Below are 25,698 nucleotides of genomic sequence, written 5' to 3'. Positions count from 1 at the left end.
AGGATCTTGCTGTGATCTATGTCATAGAGTGTTCTGCCTATGTTTTCCTCTAAGTGTTTGATAGTTTCTGGCCTTACATTTAGGTCTTTAATCCATTTTGAGCTTATTTTTGTGTATGGTGTTAGGGAGTGATCTAATCTCATACTTTTACATGTACCTGTCCAGTTTTCCCAGCACCACCTATTGAAGAGGCTGTCCTTTCTCCACTGTACATTCCTGCCTCCTTTATCAAAGATAAGGTGACCATATGTGCGTGGGTTTATCTCTGGGCTTTCTATCCTGTTCCATTGATCTATATTTCTGTTTTTGTGCCAGTACCATACTGTCTTGATTACTGTAGCTTTGTAGTATAGTCTGAAGTCAGGGAGCCTGATTGCTCCAGCTCCGTTTTTCGTTCTCAAGATTGCTTCAGCTATTCGGGGTCTTTTGTGTTTCCATACAAATTGTGAAATGTTTTTTTCTAGTTCTGTGAAAAATGACAGTGGTAGTTTGATAGGGTTTGCACTGAATCTGTAGATTGCTTTGAGTAGTAGAGTCATTTTCACAATGTTGATTCTTCCAATCGAAGAACATGGTATATCTCTCCATCTATTTGTATCATCTTTACTTTTTTTCATCAGTGTCTTATAATTTTCTGCATACAGGTCTTTTGTCTCCTTAGGTAGGTTTATTCCTAGGTATTTTATTCTTTTTGTTGCAATGGTAAATGGGAGTGTTTTCTTGATTTCACTTTCAGATTTTTCATCATTAGTGCATAAGAATGCCAGAGATTTCTGTGCATTAATTTTGTATCCTGCTACTTTACCAAATTCATTGATTAGCTCTAGTAGTTTTCTGGTAGCATCTTTAGGATTCGCTATGTATTGTATCATGTCATCTGCAAACAGTGACAGCTTTACTTCTTCTTTCCAATTTGGATTCCTTTTATTTCCTTTTCTTCTCTGATTGCTGTGGCGAAAACTTCCAAAACTATGTTGAATAAGACTGGAGTGGGCAACCTTGTCTTGTTCCTGATCTTATTGGAAATGCTTTCAGTTTTTCACTATTGAGGACGATGTTGGCTGTGCGTTTGTCATATATGGCCTTTATTATGTTGAGGAAAGTTCCCTCTATGCCTACTTTCTGCAGAGTTTTTATAATAACTGGGTGTTGAATTTTGTCGAAAGCTTTCTCTGCATCTATTGAGATGATCATATGGTTTTTCAACTTCAATTTGTTAATATGGTGTATCACGTTGATTGATTTGCGTATATTGAAGAATCCTTGCATTCGTGGAATAAACCCCACTTGATCATGGTGTATGATCCGTTTAATGTGCTGCTGGATTCTGTTTGCTAGTATTTTGTTGAGGACGTTTGCATCTCTATTCATCAGTGATATTGGCCTATAATTTTCTTTTTTTGTGACATCCTTCTCTGGTTTTGGTATCAGGGTGATGGTGGCCTCGTAGAATGAATTTGGGAGTGTTCCTCCCTCTGCTATATTTTGGAAGAGTTTGAGAAGGATAGGGATTAGCTCTTCTCTAAATATTTGATAGAATTCGCCTGTGGAGCCATCTGGTCCTGGGCTTTTGTTTGTTGGAGATTTTTAATCACAGTTTCAATTTCAGTGCTTGTGATTGGTCTGTTCATATTTTCTATTTCTTCCTGATTCAGTCTTGGCAGGTTGTGCATTTCTAAGAATTTGTCCATTTCTTCCAGGTTGTCCATTTTATGGGCATAGAGTTGCTTGTAGTAATCTCCCATGATCTTTTGTATTTCTGCAGTGTCAGTTGTTACTTCTCCTTTTTCATTTTTAATACTATTGATTTGAGTCTTCTCCCTTTTTTTCTTGATGAGTCTGGCTAATGGTTTATCAATTTTGTTTATGTTCTTAAAGAACCAGCTTTTAGTTTTATTGATCTTTGCTATCGTTTCCTTCATTTCTTTTTCATTTATCTCTGATCTGATTTTTATGACTTCTTTCCTTCTGTTAACTTTGGGGTTTTTTTTTTTCTTCTTTCTCTAATTGCTTTAGGTGCAAGGTTAGGTTCTTTATTCTAAATGTTTCCTGTTTCTTAAGATAGGATTGTATTGCTATAAACTTCTCTCTTAGAACTGCTTTTGCTGTATCCCATAGAGTTTGGGTTGTCCAGTCTCCATTGTCATTTGTTTCTAGGTATTCTTTTATTTCCTCTTTGATTTCTTCAGTGATCACTTCGTTATTAAATGTTGTATTGTTTAGCCTCCATGTGTTTGTATTTTTTACAGCTCTTTTCCTGTAATTGATATCTAGTCTCATAGTGTTGTGGTCAGAAAACATACTTGATATGATTTCAATTTTCTTAAATTTACCAAGGCTTGATTTGTGACCCAAGATTTGATCTATCCTGAAGAATTCCATGAGCACTTGAGAAAAATGTGTATTCTGTTGTTTTTGGATGGAATGTCCTATAAATATCAATTAAGTCCATCTTGTTTAATGTATCATTTAAAGCTTGTGTTTCCTTATTTAGTTTCATTTTGGATGATCTGTCCATTGGTGAAAGTGGGGTGTTAAAGTCCCCTACTATGAATGTGTTACTGTCGATTTCCCCTTTTATGGCTGTTAGTATTTGCCTTATGTATTGAGGTGCTCCTATGTTGGGTGCATAAATATTTACAATTGTTATATCTTCTTCCTGGATCGATCCCTTGATCATTACGTAGTGCCCTTCTTTGTCTCTTCTAATAGTCTTTATTTTAAAGTCTATTTTGTCTGATATGAGAATTGCTACTCCAGCTTTCTTTTGGTTTCCATTTGCAAGGAATATCTTTTTCCATGCCCTTACTTTCAGTCTGTATGTGTCTCTAGGTCTGAAGTGGGTCTCTTGTAGACAGCAAATATATGGGTCCTGTTTTTGTATCCATTCAGCCAATCTGTGTCTTTTGGTGGGAGCATTTAGTCCATTTACATTTAAGGTAATTATCGATATGTATGTTCCTATTCCCATTTTCTTAATTGTTTTGGGTTCATTATTGTAGGTATTTTCCTTCTCTTGTGTTTCTTGCCTAGAGAAGTTCCTTTAGCAGTTGTTGTAAAGCTGGTTTGGTGGTGCTGAACTCTCTCAGCTTTTGCTTGTCTGTATAGGTTTTAATTTCTCCATCAAATCTGAATGAGATCCTTGCTGGGTAGAGGAGTCTTTGTTGTAGGTTTTTCTCCTTCATCACTTTAAATATGTCCTGCCAGTCCCTTCTGGCTTGCAGAGTTTCTGCTGAAAGATCAGCTGTTAACCTTATGGGGATTCCCTTGTGCATTATTTGTTTTTTTTCCCTTGCTGCTTTTAATATGTTTTCTTTGTATTTAATTTTTGACAGTTTGATTAATATGTGTATTGGTGTATTTCTCCTTGAATTTATCCTGTATGGGACTCTCTGTGCTTCCTGGACTTGATTAACTATTTCCTTTCCCATATTAGGGAAGTTTTCAACTGTAACCTCTTAAAATATTTTCTCAGTCCCTTTCTTTTTCTCTTCTTCTTCTGGAACCCCTATAATTCGAATGTTGGTGTGTTTAATGTTGTCCCAGAGGTCTCTAAGACTGTCCTCAGTTCTTTTCATTCTTTTTTCTTTATTCTGCTCTGCAGTAGTTATTTTCACTATTGTATCTTGAGCTCACTTATCCGTTCTTCTGCCTCAGTTATTCTGCTATTGATCCCATCCAGAGTACTTTTAATTTCATTTATTGTGTTGTTCATCGTTGTTTGTTTCATCTTTAGTTCTTCTAGGTCCTTGTTAAATGTTTCTTGCATTTTCTCTATTCTATTTCCAAGATTTTGGATCATCTTTACTATCATTATTCTGAATGCTTTTTCAGGTAGACTGCCTATTTCCTCTTCATTTGTTAGGTCTGGTGGGTTTTTATCTTGCTCCTTCATCTGCTGTGTGTTTTTCTGTCTTCTCATTTTGCTTATCTTACTGTGTTTGGGGTCTCCTTTTTGCAGGCTGCAGGTTCGTAGTTCCCGTTGTTTTCGGTGTCTGTCCCCAGTGGCTAAGATTGGTTCAGTGGGTTGTGTAGGCTTCCTGGTGGAGGGGACTAGTGCCTGTGTTCTGGTGGATGAGGCTGGATCTTGTCTTTCTGGCTGGCAAGTCCACATCTTGTGGTGTGTTTTGGGGTGTCTGTGGACTTATTATGATTTTAGGCAGCCTCTCTGCTAATGGGTGGTGTTGCGTTCCTGTCTTGCTAGTTGTTTGGCATAGGGTGTCCACACTGTAGCGTGCTGGTCGTTGAGTGAAGCTGGGTGCTGGTGTTGAGATGGAGTTCTCTGGGAGATTTTTGCCATTTGATATTATGTGGAGCTGGGAGGTCTCTTGTGGACCAGTGTCCTGAAGTTGGCCCTCCCACCTCAGAGGCACAGCACTGACTCCTGGCTGGAGCACCAAGAGCCTTTCATCCACACGGCTCAGAAGAAAAGGGAGAAAAAGTAGAAAGAAAGAATTAGTAGAAGTAGAAAGAAGGAAAGAAAAGGAAGAAAGAAAGAAAGGAGGGAGGGAGGGAGGAAGGAAGGAGGGAAGGAAGGAAAAATAAGAAAGAAGATAAAGTAAAATAAAATAAGATAAAATATAATAAAGTTATTAAAGTAAAAAATAATTATTAAAAGAAAAAAAAGAAACAAAAACAGACGGATAGAACCCTAGGACAAATGGTGGAAGCAAAGCTATACAGACAAAATCTCCCACAGAGGCATACACATACACACTCAAAAAAAGAGGAAAAGGGGAAAAAATCATAAATCTTGCTCTCAAAGTCCACCTCCTTAATTTGGGATGATTCGTTGTCTATTCATGTATTCCACTGATGCAGTGTACATCAAGTTGATTGCGGACCTTTAATCCGCTGCTTCTGAGGCTGCTGGGAGAGATTTCCCTTTGTCTTCTTTGTTCTCACAGCTCCCAGGGGCTCAGCTTTGGATTTGGCCCCGCCTCTGCGTGCAGGTCGTCGGAGGGCCTCTTTTCTTCGCTCAGACAGGACGGGGTTAAAGGAGCCGCTGATTCGGGGGCTCTGTCTCACTCAGGCCCGGGGGAGGGAGGGGCACGGAGTGCGGGGCGGGCCTACGGCGGCAGAGGCGGACGTGACGTTGCACCAGCCTGAGGCGCGCGTGCGTTCTCCCGGGGAAGTTGTCACTGGATCCCGGGACCCTGGCAGTGGCGGGCTGCACAGGCTCCCCGGTACGGAGGTGTGGATAGTGACCTGTGCTCGCACACAGGCTTCTTGGTGGCGGCAGCAGCAGCCTTAGCGTCTCATGCCCGTCTCTGTGGTCTGCGCTTTTAGCCGTGGCTCGCGCCCGTCTCTGGAGCTCCTTTAAGCAGCGCTCTTAATCCCCTCTCCTCGCGCACCAGGAAACAAAGAGGGAAGAAAAAGTCTCTTGCCTCTTCGGCAGCTCCAGGCTTTTCCCCAGACTCCCTCCTGGCTAGCCGTGGCGCACTAACCCCCTGCAGGCTGTGTTCACGCCGCCAACCCCAGTCCTCTCCCTGTGCTCAGACCAAAGCCCGAGCCTCAACTCCCAGCCCCGCCCGAAGCCCGGCGGGTGAACCGACAAGCCTCTCCGGCTGGTGAGTACTGGTTGGCCCTGATCCTCTGTGCGGGGATCTCTCTGCTTTGCCCTCCACACCCCTGTTGCTGTGCTCTCCTCCGCGGCTCCGAAGCTCCCCGCCTCTGCCACCTGCAGTCTCCGCCCGCGAAGGGGCTTCTAGTGTGTGCAAACCTTTCCTCCTTCACAGCTCCCTCCCGCTGGTGCAGGTCCTGTCCCTATCCTTTTGTCTCTGTTTATTCTTTTTTCTTTTGCCCTACCCAGGTACGTGGGGGGTTTCTTGACTTTTGGGAGGTCTGAGGTCTTCTGCCAGCGTTCAGTAGGTGTTCTGTAGGAGTTGTCCCACGTGTAGATGTATTTCTGGTGTATCTGTGGGGAGGAAGGTGATCTCCGCGTCTTATTCTTCCGCCATCTTCCCGGAAGCCCTGGGACAGGATCATGCCTCTGTTCTTTATTTTCCTGAATGATTTCTGTCCTCTGCTGGATTAAGGTTTTGAAGTTTTACAAAAATATGTTTTTTCTTAACCGTAATACTTACAAATTTTACACTTCACGTTGCTTTCTGAATCCTCATATACTCCTTGGTATGAGTCCAATCCCTGGTTGCAATCTTTTCATGATTCAAACAGAATGTACAATTGAACTGTTTGGTTTGAGTACATTTACCTCTGAGTGCCAACCAATTTCTTTAAGTATAAATTCCTTGTAAAAACACATTTGCTCTCATCAATAACTGGACTCAAACATGACATGACTTTTTAATCTGGTAGATAACATAATAGTCCAGGTAAACAAAAATGTAAAAACCCCTATCATAAAATATCTATAATGGAAGGTTTCTGCTTCCACTGAAACAACAGCCAAGGTCCATTTGTAATAAATAGACTCTATAACCAAACTTTCACAGAGTTAATTCTCAGAAAGAAAATAGGAAATAAATGGCTTGCATTTTACCTCTGTTACATTTACAGACCTTACAAAGAAGGCTTAATATGTAAGCATCTGATTCCCTATCAGATCTAACCATTTATCTGTTTAATCATGTCTCCACTTTATAATCTCCTGCCTAGCACCTAACTACTTCTGAATGGGGCTGAAACCATGCAATGAAACTGAGATACCCCATAGGGATATTATAGCCAAGACCACATCATTAGATAGACTCCAAAGCCTGGTATTGAATTTATGGCAATAATAATAATGATAATAATGTATCTGATACTCTCAAAAAGCTGGACAGGATCTAGTTATCTCAGTAAAGTGATGTCTGTCTTCAGGATGATATCTGATATCACACAGGGTCCATTTTGGCCCCCTATTTCTCCTTCTTTGAAAAAGAGCTCACTTTATAACTTGATACAAGAAGGAAAAAAACTGGGCCTCAATTTGAGGTTCAAAGCCTTAGTCACTCAATGGAAATTCTAGATAGCTTTGTTCTGTCCTCAGGGCTTTTCATATTATGCTTTAAAGGAGACACAGATAGTGAGGAAGTTCCTACCTGCCATGGTTCAATGACGGACAGAGGAGCTAGACAATCTCACTAAGAACTGCATGAGATTGGAAATATGATGATTTGAAACAGAGGAGCCCTCGACAGAATACTGGCATCTTGAGGTTGTCAATATGCCATTTGAGAGGAAAAATTGTTGTACCTTCATCTCTACAAAATTTATGAGACCTTTAAAATTACTAAGAAGATCTGAAAAACCAATGAAGAAATTATGCAATTAATTGATTTGGCTAATACCTCCAAATCTGGTTCTGTAGACTCTTCAGAATGAAGATAGGATCTGTTTTCTTTGTTTAATTTAGGTACTCTCGGATTTAGGCTTAGAAGTCTATAAACTGATTATAATTATGCTCCTCATATTTGTCTGAATGGCACAGTTCAAATGTGTGATCTCCAACATCTTATACTGAAACGGAGCAGGACCCTATGGTCTATGCCCCCCGCCCCCCATGTCCTCTGCCTGCCTTTTTTTGTCTAGGAAAAACCTTAGCCAAAGAATAAGTTTAATCAGAGAAGTGAGAAAATGCAGAAACAAAGGAAAACAGTCACAGGAGACCAAATAATAATAGTTTAGTCAGTAAGCATAGTCAAGGACTTTAGTTCCTCCTCAAGGGCTATAGATAATATTCTGAGCCATATCCTGTGGGCTGTCTTGTAGATACTGAAACCCCCAGCAGGTGGAAGAAGTTAACTACATGATGGCCAGACTGTAGCCATGATTTAAGCTGCCACAACTCCGAGAATGGGCCTCAAGGAAATGGGAACAAACCGACCCTGGAACTGAAGATTAACTGTACTTAAAACAATCAAGATGACGCTGATCAGACCATCGCATGACCAATTTCAAGATGACTGTCAGAGCTGACTGTGCTGTTTCTGCATGTAGCCCCCTCCCTTCAGCAATAAAAGCTCTTGCCCACTGGTTGTAGGAGGGGAGTCGGCCTTTGGACAGGCATCCGCCCTCCCCACCCTGTTGCCAGCAACCAAAATAAAGCAAACTTTCCTGTCCACCAAACTTGCCTCCTTATTGACTTTTGAGCGATGAGCAGCCAGACCCCAATTTTGGTTACAATACCCTACTCTACAGTCACCGTCCTATCAAGTGATCCCCCAAAATGATCATATTACAAAAAGAACAAGAAAACCTGATATGTGTAGCAGTTGAAATAACACCACCAGCAACTTGCTATGCAATCATGACTTTACAAAATGTGGTATAGATCTAGACTGATTGTTTCCCCAGATAACAATGATCTATCCTCCAGCCTGAGAGGAAGAATGACAGCAAATAAGAACTGAGAATTGAAGGCATCTGTGTCACTATGACAGAAGAGACTGTAGATCACCTGTTAACCTGACTTAGTTCCAAGAAATTTTGCCGAGAGAAAAATAAAGCTGTAAACCAATAAATAACTTCACTCTTTGCTTCCTACGTACTTGCCCCAGTCCCCAGCTAATGATTGTTCTAGCTTTAGATCAGCACATCTCCACTATGATAGCTTATCATAGGGGCGGTGAGGGGCGTGCCCCTCTACTAGTTTCCCTGGTAAGGGATGAGCCAACCTGATGTCTATTTCCACTAAAACAGGTAACTGCCCCTCTCCCGGGAGTGAAGAGTGCTGCCAGGTCTTGTTCGCCATCCACACACAGTGAGGTGTTGCTCCAGGACCTTGCTTCAGACAAGTAAGCTGCCCCTATCCATTAAACCATTGATGTCTCTGTTGCTGACTCCGGGCTTTTTCTTCAGTCTTGAAGCTGGGCAAGTACAGGGCTTGCAGCGAGGTGCAGCCCAACAATTGGCGGAGCCAGCCGGGATACTGAGGAAACTCCCGTGAGCGCCGAGATGTCGGGAAATACGTGTTGCAGGAAAATGGGGTGTGAGAGAATGGTCACATCCCAGGTCCCGGGTGAGTCCCTGGGACAGCCCACCAAGTGAGGGTCCTTGGCTTCGGGCAGGAAAGAATTCAAGAGTGAGCCATAGTAAAGTGAAAGCAGGTTTATTTAGAAAGACACATTATCCATAGGCAGAATGCAGTCTGTCTCAGAAGGTGAGAGCGGCCCTGGGCCTTGGGAGTTTAGTTTTTATGGGCTGGGCAATCTTATACGCTAATGGATAGGAGGAATATTCTAACTATTTTGGAGAAGGGAAGGGATTTCCAGGAACTGGGCCGGCCTCGGAGCTGTCCTGGTGCTCGTGGGTGTGTCATTTAGTATGCTAATATATTACAGTGAGCTTATAAGGAGGCTCAAGGTCTTCTGGAAGTCATATCTTCTGCCACCTTGAGCCTAATGAGTTCTAACCAGTTTTTGTCATATCCTGTTATTCTTAATGGCTGTGTCATTCTTTTAATGTTTGTGCCCTGCCCCCCAAGGTGGGTACAAGCCCACCTTGAAATTCCTGTCTCATAAGGACAGGGAATGGAAAATTGCGGGGGCCATGCACTAGCCCGTCGCCTGGAAGGTGCAGGGGTAATCCCAAAAGTTATAGGGGTAATCCTGTTGTGGCTGTCCACTAGTATGTAGGGCCCAGTGGTGGCTGTCCTTGAGGAATGGGGCTTGCAAGAGAGTACAGAGAACTCATAGACACCCGTAAGACTGTTGCGGAGATACTGGACACCATTACAGTGGGAAAAAGGAAGTTAGACAATAAGGTGATGGCTATGGCTGTGGGCTGGCTATTGCTTTCTATGTTAAGAAAGGCCACAGATGCTGAGCTAATAGCTGAGGTGAAGGTTAGGCGCCCCAGCACTGGGATGACATTGTGTTAACTGGCCAGGAAATGTTAAAGATGGCCTCTGTGACTAGCCACCCAGCCCTGCGACAGTGCTTATGTGGGGCCATCAATGAGGATGAAGTGATTTCCCTGCTCTCCTGGATAATGGCCACCTGTCGTGTCACCTGGCCTAACAAAGGGGATGTACCTACTACTCCTCTCTCTTGGTAAACCATGGGAGAACTACAGGGTGTATGAAGAGAGCTAGGCATGAAACACGCTGTGTATACTCAGCCGTATCTGGGCACGTACAATGAATTATTTATAGCAGGAATGAAGGACACGATACTACAGTACACTCCTGGAGGATGGTTTGGGGCTTTAGTTTCCATCCTCAGTCCCTTAGTAGGTCATTCAGTTGCTCAGGCTGCATAAGTCATAGTAGACTTGGGAGAAACAGAAGAAATACGGTGCTGGGGTGATCAGAGCTCTGTTCTATCTTGTAGTTCACCTAGGGTATATTTTGCAAAACTGTGAGACCTTCAGGTATGCCCTCATAAATGAAAGAAAATGATATTTTTATTGTAAGGCTATTTGGCTTCAGTACTCCTTGAGACCTGGAGAACAATGCCTCTAATGGCTCCACTGTTGTATCAGAGTGAACCTTTTGTAATTGGTTTGGCTTTTATCTGGAGTGTGTGCAAGAGTACCTTGAGTTCAAATCCTATTCTCTCTCCCTGGTTTTGACCGTCATTAGGGAGTTCTAGTAACTTGAATGCTGATTCATGTTCCTCTGAAAGTGAGGCATGTGAATGTGAGTGAATGATGTGTATTATTGTCTAATACTGTTATTTGTTTAAACCGAATTGGCTATTTAGAAACTGAAAAAAAAAAAAATCCCTGAAGATGTCCAAGACGGGACTCTTGTGACATTCTAAAACTGGTTTTTGTATATGTTGTTGAGGAAGTTAGCTTTCTAGAAGGAATTGTTATTTCTCTTCCTGTGCCTTTGAGATGTAAATGGTCTATCTGGGAATCTCAGGAACTTGCATCTAATTCCTGAGCTTGAAGGAAAAAACAGAAAAGAGAGAGCTGCCTTTTTAAACTCTAGCAGGAAAACTGTGAGATCTCTGTGTCTATATGGATATATGTGCGTATATGTGTACCTTGTAAATATGGCATGCCTCTGCCTCCAGATGGCTTGCCAAGACTGGTTTGTGATGAGCTCTTTAGAGTCATCAGTGCTAAGTATAATAATTCTGTTGTATCTTGGTTTATTAAGGGCAAGTAAGACCTTATTATATCTGTTGCAAATTTTTAGCAAGTAAAGTGACTTGATATGATGAAACTTTAAGTTACTGTAAATAAGAACTTTTGGGTAAACTCTATACAAATAATTATCTTTTGGGAATGTCTATCTATAATAGTTGCTCCAGATTTTGTTAACTTGACACTGAACCAAGTTAAATGAAGAGAATTCATTGACTATCTGGGTCATTTCAAATAGGATAAAATATTGGAACATTAATTGCTGGGTAGGTCTAAGTTTACCTACCTTTGCCTTCTCAAGAGAGGAAGATGAAAACATAAGTGTCCCAATCAGGAAATGCTGTTATGACAGACAGTTCACAATTACTTACTTCTTGGTTTTTGCCAGAGATTAAGGTTTTTAAGGGTTAATATTATAATCAGTCATAAAACTGGTTATTGTAAACAAGTTTCTTTATCGATTACATTGTAATCAGGTATTTAACTGTGCCTTTTAAAGTCTGTTGTCGTTCAAGAAAAAGAAATAAAAGGTATCCAAATTAGAAGGGAAGAGGTAAAATAGGCAGATGGCATGATACTGTATATAGGAAACCCTAAAGACTCCGCACAAAAATTACTAGAACTGGTAAACAAATTCTTCAAGGTAGCAGGATACAAGATTAACATATAAAACTCAGTTGCATTTCTTTACACTAACAATGAAATATCAGAAAGGGAAAGTAAAAAACAATCCCTTTTAAAATCGCATTAAAAAAAAAAAAACTTAGGAATAAACCTGACCAAGGGGGTGAAAGACCTATATGCTGAGAACTATAAAACATTGATAAAAGAAATGGAAGATGATTCAAAGAAATGGAAAGATATTCCATGCTCTTGGACTGGAAGAATTAATATTGATAAAATGTCCATTCTACCCAAAGCAGTCTACAGATTTAATGGGATCCCTATCAAATTACCCATGACATTTTTCACAGAACTAGAACAAGTAATCCTCAAATTTATATGGAACCGTAAAAGACCCAGAATTGCCAAACGCATACTGAGGAAAAAGAACAAAGCTGGAGGCATAACTCTCCCAGACTTCAAACAATTCTACAAAGCTACAGTAATCAAAACAGTATAATACTGGCACAAAAACAGACATATGGATCAGTGGAACAGAATACAGAGCCCAGAAATAAACCCACATGCCTGTAGTCAATTAATCTTCAACAAAGGAGGCAAGAATATAAATGGAGAAAAGACAGTCTCTTCAGCAAGTGGTATTGGGAATGCTAGACAGCCACATGTAGATCAATGAAGTCACAACATTCCCTCACACCCTATACAAAAATAAACTCAAAATGGCTTAAAGACGTAAATATAAGACATGATACCATAAAACTCCTAGAAGAGAACATAGGCAAAATGTTCTCTGACATAAATCATAGCAATGTTTTCTTAGGTCAGTCTCTCAAGGCAAGAGAAATAAAAGTAAAAATAAACAAATGGGACCTAATCAAACTTATAAGCTTTTCCACAGCAAAGGAAACCATAAACAAACAATAAAAAGATAACCGATGGATTGGGAGAAAATATTTGCAAACAATGTGACCCACAAGGGTTTAGTTTCTGAAATATGCAAACAGCTCATACAACTCAATAACAAAAAAAACAAACAACCCAATCAAAAAATGGGCAGAAGACCAAAATAGACATTTCTCCAAAGAAGACACACAGATGGCCAAAAAGCGTATGAAAAGATGCTCAACTTCGCTAATTATTAGAGAAATGCAAATCAAAACTACAATGAGGTACCACCTTACACAAGTCAGAATGGCCATCATTAAAAAGTCTACAAATAGTAAATGCTGGAGAGGGTGTGGGGGAAAGGGAACCCTCCTACATTGTTAGTGGGAATGTAGATTGGTGCAGCCACTATGGAAAACAGTATAGAGGTTCCTAAAAAAACTAAAAGTAGAGTCACCATATGATGACCCAGCTCTACTCCTGGGCATATATCCAGAGAATACTCTAATTAGACGTAGAGAATGGACTTGAGGACACAGGGAGGGAGAAGGGTAAGCTGGAATGAAGTGAGAGAGTGACATGGACATATACACACTATCAAATATAAAATAAATAGCTAGTGGGAAGCAGCCGCAGAGCACAGGGAGATCAGCTCGGTGCTTTGTGACCACCTAGAGGGGTGGGATAGGGAGGGTGGGAGGGAGATGCAAGAGGGATGAGATATGGGAATGTATGTATATGTATAGCTGATTCACTTTGTTATAAAGCAGAAACTAACACACCATTGTGAAGCAATTATACTCCAGTAAAGATGTTAAAATAAGTTTATTTATTTATTTATTTATTTATTAAAAAAGATACATGCGCCCCCGTGTTCATAGCAGTGCTATTTACAATAGCCAAGACATGGAAGCAACCTAAGTGTCCATCAACAGATGAATGGATAAAGAAGATGTGGTACATATATACAATGGAATATTACACAGCCATAAAAAAGAATGAAATAATGCCATTTGCAGCAACATGGATGGACCTAGAGATAATCATACTAAGTGAAGTAAGCCAGAAAGAGAAAGACACATGTCATATGATATCACTTATATGTGGAATCTAAAATATGGTACAAATGAACTTATTTACAAAACAGAAATAGACACACAGACATAGAAAACAAACTATGGTTACCAATGGGAAAGGGAGACAGAGGGATAAAGTAGGAGTTTGGGATTAGCAGATACAAACTACTATATATAAAATAGATAAACAACAAGGACCTACGGTATAGCACAGGGAACTATATTAAATATCTTGTGATATACCATAATGGAAAAGAATATGAAAAAGAATATATATATATATATATATATATATATATGAATCACTTTGCTGTAAACCAGAAACTAACAACCTTGCAAATCACCTGTATTTCAATAAAAAATAAAGTCTTTTGTCATTTATAGACAGTTATCGTTGTCCTCTGATGCTTTTGTAAAAGTACTTCATCTTCAAGAAGATTCATAGGAAGGACCTTTTGACAGCTACAGGTCTCTGATAAATTTCAGACCATACCACAGAACTGGGTAAGAAATTAAAGAATCCTAGTGGAAAACCTAATGGCTTCATTAAAAGTCAACAAAAGGTTGTTTACTGAGTGAACTGGTGAATATAGTTATAATTTTTATGGGTTTTGTCTAGAATATTATTGGTTTTGATCTGTGTTTTCCAGATATAGGGAAGCCCTTCTCCTCAAGTTAGTTATGACTTAAGAGCAATTTGGTAAACTATACTGTGGGTAGAATTGAAATATTTTTCTTTTCTCTCTGCCTGGTCTTCTCACTAATCTAGGGTGTCTTTGATGAATTTTTTTAGGGACATTTAGCTGGTAAATGGCAGAGCCATGATTTTTAACTCAAGGTGAAATTCAAAGTCCAGAGGCCTTCCATGATTTCATACTCTACTCCTCTCTGACCACATTCTCTTACAACTCTCTTGCTCATTGTCCTGCAGTTTTACTGGGCTTCTAGTTGCTCCTCAAACATCCCAAGCAAGCTCCTGACAGGATTTTACAGTTGCTCTTGCCTCAGCCTAGTAGCTTCTTCCTCAGAATCCTGCAGGGTTTGCTCCCTCCACTCTTAAGTTCTCTGCTCAAATGTTACCTTAGCATAGAGGCCATCTCTAACCATTCTATGAAAAAAATGGCACTTCCCTGCTGTTATTCTCTATATACTAAACATGTTTTATTTTTACTCATAGCATTAACTACCGCTGGACATATTATACAACTGTCTGTCTACTTATTTATTAGCTTTCTCCTTCCATTAGAATATGGCACCATGAGAGCAAGGCTTTTGTCTGCTGGTCATTTCTGTGTCCCCCATATCTAGAACTGTGCTTGGTACACAACAGATAACAATAAACATGAGTAGATGAATGATGCAGTTAAGCCATATTTTGCACAATAATTCTCATTTCTGTTGTGTATTTTTATAAACAGTATTTCTGACAATTCATTTTTAAAAGTGTCAGAGCAGAAAGAAATTTACTATTACAGTAATAATTGTCCCCATTTATTTCATAATAGTTCCCATTACTTTTTCCACAAACACTCCATTCTGTAAAAAAAAAATATAACAAAGAATATGTTTATTAAACTTTGAACAAATGGGGCATTTTTCGTCTGACTAATAACATTTGTTTACCTAAATAAAAACGTTATGATCTAGCCACAACAATCATCATATAATGAATTAGCAACCATTCACTTACTAACAGAGTTATAGAATCTTTTTCTTTTTTTCCATCTCTCTTTCAGGACGAAAATAGAGAGAAATTATTTTCTAATTATTTTAAAGAGTCTGAGATTGTGACTTTTACTGGCCTGAAATTTACCCTATTTTCTAGCTAACAAGTTTGCCTGCCAGTTTCATAGATGCTGACATAATACACAAGATTACTGTTCAGAGACAAATAATTTTATTACTACAGAAATGGCAGTAATGAAAGCAACAGCATTTGAGCCAGTTCTCTGATCCTGGGTTCCCAAAGAGGGATGTGAAAGGGGCCATGTGATGTCTACCCATCCAGTACATTGCACTACAGAAGAGAAACCCTAAGCTTAGGGACCTTGACTCTTTGATAATGGGCAGTAAGTGAGCCTGACTTTTGTTCAGAAGGAGATATTACTATAGTGGACAATAAACAAACCTGTCCTTTGCTCCAGGAAGAAGACACTACTTCCATCTTGCAAAGCTGTTTACTATACATACATTCTTGAAAAGATAGTCTAGAAAAATAGCAGTTAATGTCTGCTCACAAGATGTACAGAAATGTGAAAGACCTGTGGAGAACTGTCTCTCCACAGGCACAATTTGGCGTTAACTCCAATACAGCAATAAAGTTGTTAATGCACCTTTAGAGCTCTTCAACGAAGTGCTTCCCTTTTCCAACATGCCTCCATTGACACCATTTGCCTTTTTCCTAATTATATTTTAGAGATCAGATTATAAATTGCCTCCTCTGGGGAACCTCCCCTGTCTCTTGAGGTTGAAACAGGTGCCCCTTGCTCCCACAGAATTCTACACATCCCCTAATTTCTATATCACACCTCATTCTGTATATTAATGGCCCATTGAATTGTCTTTTACCCCCTTAAACCATAAGCTTCTTGAGGGCAAGAGCTGTGATTTATTAATCAGTGTGCTCCTAGAAACTTAAATCAGGATTTGACCCATTGTTAATACTCACTAAATATATCATCTTGAGAGTTTAGGATAGTTAAGAGATTTTCATAAAGTACAGAATTTTTGAACTCTTTATTAACATTAGGCATTGTGCAGCTGTTTCCTGAGATGTGTCTTCATGAAGAGGTGACATTTTAGTTAATTCAGGAAAAAAGAAAAGTAAAATTTTCAATTGCAAAGAATTAAACCTGATGAAAATTTGATGCCACTAAAATTAATTATTCATGTTAGCTTAAGAAAATGTATTTTAATAGTCTATCACAATGCTCCATTAGTTAGATGGAAATCTTTGACAGGCAGATGCAGATTTTGAGATCTTGTACCTTTCAACACTAGACAAAATTCTGTGATTATTTTCAAATTAAAGAATGATCTGTTCTTAAACCAACAGTCTAGGGCAGTCTTACATTTTCTAGGAAGCATAAAAAGAAAAAAAAATTTGTCTCATATGCTTTGATAGTTTTAGTTATCTCTAGGCAATTATTCTTTCTTTTTTTTTTCTGGTTTCTTGTCTGCAGATAGAAATCTGAGAGTGTCCGCCCTATGGAATTAAGCGTGTTGTATTAAAGACAAGTACTTTCCATACTAAGCACTGTAGGAGATATAATTTTCATAATAAAAGCATACTCAAAACTTACAGCACATTTTCTTTATTTTTTAAAACTGAAGCTACCATAACAACAAAGTAACCTGATGGATCCTGTAGCTCATTACTTCAATTAGGTTTATATTTTTCCTAAGAAAACAGATTATTTTGTTCTCCTTCAAGAATTTGTAATGTACTGGGCAAAATCAGCTATAAAATCAGTTAAAATGAAAATATACAATTGGAACAATGCATCTTTTAGAAATAACATCTGCCAGAAATTTCAAAATCCTACAGAGTATTGAAATTATTCGTTCCTCTACTTAATCCCCAGGCATCTTGAATTTCAATACTTCTAAATAATTTCTCTGACAATGCCAAATAGAACTAAGGGTGAAATGGCAACAATTAGCTATGAATTGGCATTTTGAATGACAATGCAAAACTCAGCATTAGTTGGGATTTGGCCAAAAGATCATAGGGTAGAGAAATGACATTCTTTCCTTATTAATTAGGTAGTTCTAATACTGCATACTGTTTTAGAAATTTGAATAATTATTTTTATTAAAAATGTTAATGCAGGTGCTGGTTTTCAAAGAGTTTCCCCACCAATATTGCTTCCAGGGCATGATCATTCTAAAATCCCACAGTGCTAAAAATTACATTTAAAGAGTTTAAAATATAATAGATTTTAGCCCACTCATTTGCATTCCCAACAAAAGATAATGTGAAGGTCATTCAATGTGAAAGTGACTATACTACCCAAAGCAATCTACAGATTCAATGCAATCCCTATCAAATTACCAGTGGCATTTTTTACAGAACTAGAACAAAAAATCTTAAAATTTGTATGGAGACACAAAAGACCCCGAATAGCTAAAGCAGTGTTGAGGGAAAAAACGGAGCTGGAGGAATCAGACTCCCTGACTTCAGGCTATACTACAAGCTACAGTAATCAAGACAATATGGTACTGGCACAAAAACAGAAATATAAATCAATGGAACAGGTTAGAAAGCCCAGAGATAAACCCACACACCTATGGTCAACTAATCTATAACAAAGGAGGCAAGGATATACAATAAGTGGTGCTGGGAAAACTGGACAGCTACATGTAAAAGAATGAAATTAGAACACTCCCTAACACCATACACAAAAATAAACTCAAAATGGATTAAAGACTTAAATGTAAGACCAGACACTATAAAACTCTTAGAGGAAAACATAGGAAGAACACTCTTTGACATAAATCACAAGAAGATATTTTTTGATCCACCTCCTAGAGAAATGGAAATAAAAACAAAAATAAACAAATGGGACCTAATGAAACTTAAAAACTTTTGCAAAGCAAAGGAAACTACAAACAAGATGAAAAGACAACCCTCAGAATGGGAGAAAATATTTGCAAACGAATCAACGGACAAAGGATTAATCTCCAAAATATATAAACAGCTCATGCAGCTCAATATTAAACAAACAAACAACCCAATCCAAAAATGGGCAGAAGACCTAAATAGACATTTCTCCAAAGGAGACATACAGATGGCCAAGAAGCACATGAAAAGCAGCTCAACATCACTAACTATTAGAGAAATGCAAATCAAAACTACAATGAGGTATCACCTCACACCAGTTAGAATGGGCATCATCAGAAAATCTACAAACAACAAATGCTGGAGAGGGCGTGGAGAAAAGGGAACCCTCTTGCACTGTTGGTGGGAATGTAAGTTGATACGGCCACTATGGAGAACAGTATGGAGGTTCCTTCAAAAACTAAAAATAGAATTACCATATGACCCAGTAATTCCACTACTGGGCATATACCCAGAGAAAACCATAATTCAAAAAGACACATGCACCCCAATGTTCATTGCAGCACTATTTACAATAGCCTGGACATGGAAGCAATCTAAATGCCCATCGACAGATGAATGGATAAAGATATGGTACATGTATACAATGGAATATTACTCAGCCATAAAAAGGAACAAAATTGGGTCATTTGTAGAGACGTGGATGGATCTAAAGACTCATACAGAGTGAAGTAAGTCAGAAAGAGAAAAACAAATATCGTATATTAACGCATATATGTGGAACCTAGAAAAATGGTACAGATGAACCAGTTTGCAGGGCAGAAATAGAGACACAGATGTAGAGAACAAATGTATGGACACCAAGGAGGGAAAGTGGCAGGGGGTGGTGGTGGTGTAATGAATTGGGAGATTGGGATTGACATGTATACACTAATATGTATAAAATGGATAACTAATAAGAACCTGCTGTGTAAAAAATAAAATAAAATTCAAAAAAAGAAAAAGAATATTGAGAAAAATATTTTATGCATTTGTGTAACTCTCATTTATCTGGTTAAATACGTTGGTTTCTGCATCGTTTTTGCTGAATACACTCGTTCTATGCCCAGGATTTTTGGAATTGGTTCCCTTCATAATCCTTTTTGAGAATGTATGTATCAAATATAGTTTAAAACAGCAATAATAATGAACCCCAATGGAAAAAACTAAATTGAGCCCAATTTACTACCTTTCCACATCTAATTAGAATCACTAAGACACACTAAGAGTTTCTTATCATGTTAACAGTTATCAGTCTAAAGGAGAAACCATTAGAATATGAATAAGGAGTTAATATAAACAATTTTAATTTACTGAATTTCATTTGTTTATAAATATGAGACTTCATATAACTAGATAAATATTAACTTAATAGTTAAATCAGTGACTATTACACATAGATATGATTTTAAATCTGATGGCTAAGCAGAAATACAAAGTGTTCAAGCAGCATCGAAGCTAACCTTTCAACTCTGAGCAGAATACATTGTTCTAAGTTTCTGTCTCACAGTAGAGTTTATGTAAAGCTGTTACTGGAAAGTAGTCATTGGGTAACAGTCAATGATACACTGTGTGCCAGGCACTGTATTTTATAGACATAATTAATCCTCGCAGAAACACTGAAAGTAACAGTACCATCCGCATTTTACAAGGTGATGAAACTGAATCTCTCAGAGAGACAGGGGCATGACTAAGGATGCACAGAGAGTGGAATTCTGAGCAATGATTCTGACCCAGCCCTGACTGACCCCATGGCCTGGACTCTGAGCCACATGTTACAACCCATTGGTTTAGTTTTCTCTTTACATTTGTTTTTGGTTGGCATTTTAATTGTATGGCAATCTAGTCCTAAGATGGCTACTCTGCTCAGAGCTTGACATTTAGCAGCTTTGAGGTGTCCTAAGATACATTGGTCATATGATCTGAGACAGCACTGGGAAAGGGACAAGAGGGAGAAAGGTTGTTGACACTCCCTCCCATTTAGGGTTGTCAGGTTTAGCAAATAAGAATACAGGAAACCCAGTTACATTTGCATTTCAGATAAACAACAAATAATTCTTTAGTCTAAGTATGTTCCAGGCAATATTTGAAATTCAAATTTTATCTGAAATTCAAATTAAACTGAGTGTCCTATATTTGACCTGGCAACCTATTCCCATCTACCCCAAACACAGCTGTGAATAGTAACTATAGCTCAAATTCCAAATGAGACTTTTGAAAATACATTAATATTAATTTTTTAAAACCATAATAGGAGATATCAGGATTGAGGAGCCCAAAATCTATATAGAAAAATATTGTTAAATGGAAAAAGTTTATGAGTAAACATATAAAAGACATGAAGTCATTTTACATGTACTAAAACAAAAGTACAAAAATACATTTTAAAAAGTACAAAAATGTACAAAAAATAAACTAAGAAAATAGCAATAGGATGTTAAATATCTTGACTTTGTAACAATACATATTAGAAAGTTGCTTTCCATTCATGTTTGTTCTCGAGATTTTTAAGAGAGAAAGAGGACAGATGCTATTATAATAGTATTTATAAGAGACAAGAATCATATAAACTAGATTCACAAAGTACATTTCTGGGTTTGTGGCTTTAGCAGGCTTCTAACTATTGGCTTTTCTTAAGTTAATATATGGTGGTTTGAGTTATTCAGAAAACATCCCTACATTCCACGCTTTCACTCATATTGCTTTATTTTTGAGAAAACATGAAATTTGAGCTAAGTACCTTTTCTAAAGGTCTTTTTATCCTCTTTATAAAGTTGTAGCAAAATAAACATCTCTTCTGTAGGTTTATCCCTAGAATATGATTACACACATGCTCAAGATACAAACTTTTTGTACTAAATCTTTTTTTCAGTTGATTTCAAAGAAAGTCCTTTCTTTCTTTCATAATAGTCTCCAAAACCACATCTGGCTTCTTTTGTAAAGCTGCAGTCCACTTATTCTTTAATCTGAAATACTCTGTGACTGGATGTTTTTTAGAAGCTGAGTTTCCTGGCAATTACCAGCATTCTGCACACTTTAGGAGAGGAAGAGGGTTTTTTTTTCCTTTCTTTCTTTCTTTCTTTCTTTCTTCTTTTTTTAATGTTTTTACCACAATGAGTCACCTCCTACTTGGTGTCCAAGAAAACATTATCTGGACCCATGATACTTCCTGTCTACCACCATTAACCACAAGCGATGGAACTTCATTTTCATTACTGATTATTCATTTAATGTCCAACAGCATATATACTCCACAGGCACTAATTATTCATTGAGATTTGCAGTCCATTCATTCCTCTTCAATTCCATTATCTGTTACCTCATTCTCCCTTTCATTCCTTACTAAGCTTATGTTCCTTGATCATGATTATAATCTCTTCTTGAAGGCATCCTCCACTCCTCATCCTTCCCTCCCACTGACATACACATCTGGCAAAACTCCAAGTTTGATTGAGCCCAGGTATCTGCCTTCTCCAAACCTGCAGTCAAGAAGCTGAATGTTGCTGACAAAGGTACATACCTGGGCTGAATGTTTTCACTTTAAATTCATGATCCTAAACCTCAAATAAACATACAACTCTGCCTAGTCATCCTACCCTTTTTTCCTAGTAAGTTTGCTTCCCCATTCTGAAAATGGCAATTGTGTCCTTTACCCTCTCTCCTCAGATCTCATACATTACATTATTGCCCCACTTTCAACCAACAGACTCACTTCATACCTCTTTCATAGCCTTCAAATGAGAACTCCCCCATCTTCCCACTCTTCAATCCGCCAGCCTACCGCAGCAACACTTACAACATAAGCAGTACTTACAATGACTTCCTTTCCTTTGTTACAAAAGTCCATCCTTTTACCAAAGGCCAATTCTTCACCCTAGACTTTCAACCATACGACCTCTAACGTTCTCACGTATTTGCTTCTGAGCTTATCTTCTCTCCTTCTTCTTATTGCTCTCTACACTAATCGTTGCCTTCAACATACATGCTGTACTATCGCCTGTCTTCAAACAAACATTCCTTGATATACATCCACTTACAGCTACCACCTCACTTTTTAGATCCATTGCCGTAAAAAGAAGTCTGAAAAAATATTTACATTCACCATTTCCACTTCCTTACTTTCTGCTCATTCTTAACCCCCTTTCAGTCAAGCTTTAAATTGCAAGGTCACAACAAACTTCCATGTTGTAACTTTAAAGGACACCTTTCAACATATACCTATCTTACACAATTTGAGAATATCCGGCTTAATTGATCATTGGTCCTCCTTGAAAATTTTCTTTGTTTCTGTATTAGTCTCTTTTGGCTGCATTATACTATATAAATTGTGTTGCAGAATTATACTGACTTAAGAAAATGAATAACTATTTCTGATTCTAGTTACATGCCAGCTTCTGTTCTTTGCAAGCCAGAGCTCTGCTCCAAGTTGTACTTTGAGTTCGTATCTGCTACATGTGTCTTCCCACTCTGGGACCCAGATCAAATGGGCAGCTTCTCTCTGGGACATACCCTTCCCTTGGCAGAGGAGTCAAGAACAAAAGACCTGGTAGAAACTTGCATTGCCTCTAAATCTTCTCCTCGGACATGGTGTACATCATGTCTATTCACATTTCATTTGCCCATACAAGTCATATGACCGAGTCCAAAGTAGTGCAGTGTGAAAGTATCCTTCTCTAAGACTTGTATGGCGACAGGCAGGGTTGACTAATCTTCTTAGAAGACAGAGAGTGGATAGCTAGGCACAATGATACCATCTACTAGTTTCTGAGGTACCACACTCTTCAGATTTTGCTCCCATTTCATCGACTCCCTTCTCTTAGTCTCTTTTCAGTTCCTCATCCTCTTCCTGTTTAATGTTGAAGAATTCCTAAGATTATTTCTGGGCAAACTTTTCTTCTATATATATACTATCTTCGTACTTTATCTCTACCATTCCAATGGCATTTAAATATTAACTGTAATTTAGTGGCTCTCAAATGTACATTTCATCCCTGATCAACTGCTCCCTTAATATCTACAAAACAGAGCTTTTGATTCACACACACACACATACACACACACAAATGCAGTATCCCTTATGCTTCCACATCTTACTAAATAGTTCCAGTTGTCCAAGACAAAAACGAAGGATTTATCTTGATATATTTCTCTCATCTGTTACATCTAATCCATCAGCAATTTCCAAAGTTTTGCCTTTAATATATATTCAAAATTGTTTACTTCTCTTCATTTCTACTACCTCTACCTCATTTCATCTCCAAGGAACCAGGATCATGGCAGGTTTGGGGGCCATATTTTTTTAAAAAAAGACACAATCTGATTTCTCAAAGAGCTCTCAATTTAACAACATGGAACAACACATGCATTTTTTAAACTGTGAAAGATCACATAGTACATGCTAAATTTAAGGAAAGTACTTTAGTGCTAAGGAACACTAAAGAAATAAATTAATTCTGGTTTTGGTAGTAAGAGAAATTAACCATGAGAAAAATATCTCATCATTTTCTTACAAGGATTGGTAGAATTTTATCAGCTACACTCTGATAATGGCTATATATGTGCTGGTGGAGAATATTTAGGGGAAAGTAATATTAAAACAAAGGCTGGTAGAGAGAAGAAAAAATAAGCTAGATAACTGGTTAGGAAGAAGATGAGCAATTCTGAAAACCTGAACTCGGGTACTGAATGTGGAGACTGAGAAGACAGAAATTCTGTAGATAGGTGTTTACCTCTTTTGAACAACTCAGTTTTAATGATGAGAGGAGATAAATGCCTTTACAGCAAGATATAATAAGAGAGAAATCCCTCAAGATATTTATAAATCTTGGTGGTTTCCTCTATACTTAAATTTTATAATGTATTTCAACGTCAGAATAAAACAATTAAAAAGATATAGACCTACTGCTATTATAAAAATATTTTATTCCCTGTATACATTTTTAGAATGTACCAAAAATTTCAGAAAATGGAAGAATATCACTAGATATCACAGCTATTTACTAATTTAAGCAATACCTTAGTCTCTGAAACTCGGGTTTGTTTCAAGTTGAAGATTAATGAAAACATTATTGAACTAACATCTGAATATGAAATGTACCTTCACCCAAGCTATAGATTCAGAACTCAGATTATGACTGCCCTATCAGCCCAAAGCCCAAGACTGTTGTAGGAATCTGAAAATAAAATTTAAGGTAGACAGACATCCAAGATATGACTTTTCATGCTCTTATATTTTTAGTATCAGCACTGAAGCTGAAATTTTCACTATTTTGTTGGATTTATCTTGGATGTACTTTAAGCATCAAGAATAAAATGACAAATCCCATCAGTTATTTCAAAACTTTAATCTATAAAATGCCCTGTGAGGTTCCACATATGTCCATAGAAAGATAGTAATGTGTTCTGATAAATATAGGTAACAGAGTATTCCCTTTTGTCTTCGGCCAGTCCACTACACAGATGCATCCTTGGCCTCGAGGGGCATATGTGAGGTGACATGTTTATGTATGCCTAGAAATCCCTGTTTGGCAATCTATCCTCTACACCTCCTAGGCTGAGAACAAGTTGGGTAACTGGAAGGAGGAAAACTGTGCTGAGATCAAAGTAAATAGAAATAAATCCCACAAGAGCTCTTTTGATAAAATCCAGTTTTCTTTCCTAACTCTCCACTGCATTTCTGAAACTTTGCTTAAAAACTACCCATTTTGATGACAGAGCCATATGTTTTTGTTTGGGCTTTTAACATAAATGTTTATAGAGCCCTTACCATATGTTAAGGTATCGTGCTAAATGGTTTAAATGGATTATCTCACACTAATTTAAAAAGATATATGCACCCATATGTTCATTGCAGCATTATTTGTAGTAGTCAAGATATGGAAATAATGTAAATATCCATCAGTGGATGAATGGATAAAGAAAATGTGATCCACACAGAAACACACACACACACACACACACACACACACACACACACACACACACACACACACACACACACACACACACACACGCTGGAGTACTATTCAGCCATAAACAAGAATGGAATTTGTAACAACATGCATGGACATTGAGGTCGTTATGCTAAGTGAAATAAGTCAAAGAAAGACAAATACTGTATGATCTCACTTATGTGTGGAATCTAAAAAACAAGACAGAAAAACAAAACAAAACAAAAACCAAGTTCATATATAGAGAACAGATTGGTGGTTGCCAGAGGCGAAGGGACGGGGTGAGTAAAATGCGTGAAGGGAGCCAAAAGATACAAACTTATAAAATAGATAAGTCATGAGGATGTAATGGAATAATGTTATATGTCAATTGTACCACAATTTTTAGAAAAGACAGTTCATTCACAATGTAATTTAACAAAGACTATATAGTCATTCCATATTTTATTAACTATTTTATTCATATATTTAGACCCTATCTCATCCCACAAAGGAATTGAGTTGTTCAGACAATAATAATTAT

At 38.0% G+C, this 25,698-nt stretch overlaps 1 protein-coding gene across 4 annotated transcripts in view; it reads left to right on the top strand.

Annotated features, from left to right (window-relative positions):
- Positions 1-25,698, top strand: part of METTL25 (methyltransferase like 25) — a 379,431-nt gene that overhangs the window by 146,747 nt on the left and 206,986 nt on the right. For 3 of the 4 annotated variants that reach the window (XM_079936898.1, XM_079936891.1, XM_079936899.1), the window contains exons 1-2: positions 5,202-5,570; positions 8,647-8,741. The gene's annotated coding sequence lies outside the window, so the exon portion shown is untranslated. Of the gene's footprint in view, positions 1-5,201; positions 5,571-8,646; positions 8,742-25,698 lie in introns of those variants that run through there. The other variant, XM_079936890.1, reaches the window with a different exon arrangement.

The sequence above is a fragment of the Stenella coeruleoalba genome (assembly GCF_951394435.1).
Source record: "Stenella coeruleoalba genome assembly, chromosome: 11".
In the NCBI taxonomy this organism is placed as follows: Eukaryota; Metazoa; Chordata; class Mammalia; order Artiodactyla; family Delphinidae; genus Stenella; species Stenella coeruleoalba.
The sequence above is the reverse complement of the archived record's forward strand: the minus strand, read 5'-3'. Positions and strand labels throughout refer to the sequence as shown.